Consider the following 1457-nt stretch of genomic DNA (forward strand, 5'->3'; position numbering starts at 1 on the left):
AATTGATAAAGAATCGAATCGTTTCATAGAATCGAAAAGGGAATCGGAATCGTGAAAATCTTTTCAATTCCCAACCCTAGGGGAGGAGGAGATTAGCTGATATATAGTGAGATTAGGTCTGTCAAAGTAACATGCCAAACACTGCTTGTACCTTGTTTCCTGTGTTTGAAGTGGTGACGAACAATTCTCTTATTCTTCCTCGGTCTAACGTAGGCTTCAAATTTGTCCAGTATTTTTCCCGGATCCTCCTTATCTCCAGCAGCCCAGGTCAGAGTTCTGTAAATTTCCCTGCCTTGCTCTCCAATCCACATACCTTGCCAGCCAGCCTGTTGCTTCCCGCTTAGCTCGGATAGGATTCCGTAAAACATGAAGGCAACGTGATTTTGAAACATGCTAAATACTTGGTATAAATCAGCCGCATCCCAGTCAATCCTTGGGTGCTCAAAAGGTGGTATAGCCATTGCAGCCGTGGTCCATTCTGACATGTAAGATACTGAAAGTCACTGAATACAAAACAAATGCACAGTTCACAACTTTATTGTGTGAGTAGCATAATTCAACTGAGGCACAAATCAAGACAGGCACAATGTGTGCTGACCGGGAAGCCGGTAATAAAAAGGTAGCTGTGCAGTTCTGATATTGAAGCTGGACAGAGCACAGGTGAAGCAGCGGCAAAGCGGTGGACTGAAGGACTGGTTGCCGCAGAGATTCCTCCAACTGGTCACCGTCAAGGAACGGTTGGTTGTTGGACTGCGAGTGGCTCGATCACAGCTGTGATTCGCCCTTGGCCGTGGAGAATCGCCGACTGGGCCAGCTAAAAGTTGACTCTTTTTAAATAGACTCATCCATTGACTCTGCTGCTCCTTACTACCCTGCATTTTCACTTTTTTGTGAATTTATTCTTTTAAATAAATTTTTTTTAACTTTTACCTTTTTTTTATTTTAAAACCCTGCCCATAGTCACCGCTTTGTTTTTCAATAAATAAACCTGTCGGCCCCACAATTATATAACTATATTTTTGTAGAAATTAGATAGGTGACCAGACGTCCTCATTTTCCCGGACATGTCTTATTTTTAATAAATAAAAAAATGTCCGGGGGGAATATCAAAATTGTCCGGGATTTCGGTCAACTACAGTGCAGCAGAACCCATCCGTCAGCACAGCGGTGAATTTTATTTGAAGTTGGATATTGGATATACAAGCTCCGGGTGTCATGTCTGGCTGAACCTTACGGACCCACATGCAGAATCAGGCTCGGACACGACTGAAGGGAGAAAGTTTATTGTTAATTCAGCCAACACTGAATGGAGAATTACTGAGAGTCTCTGAGAATGCACTGCCACAGGCTGTGCAGGTGGCTGGAGGTGCGCTGAAGGAGGAGGCGTTGGTCACGGAGCTGTCACAGAGGTGGTGAAGAGCGGGCAGTCAGACTGAGGCGATCGTCAGAGAGTTTTC

Source organism: Cyprinodon variegatus, unplaced genomic scaffold, assembly GCF_000732505.1.
Source record: "Cyprinodon variegatus isolate N-32 unplaced genomic scaffold, C_variegatus-1.0 Scaffold1052, whole genome shotgun sequence".
NCBI classification, from domain to species: Eukaryota; Metazoa; Chordata; class Actinopteri; order Cyprinodontiformes; family Cyprinodontidae; genus Cyprinodon; species Cyprinodon variegatus.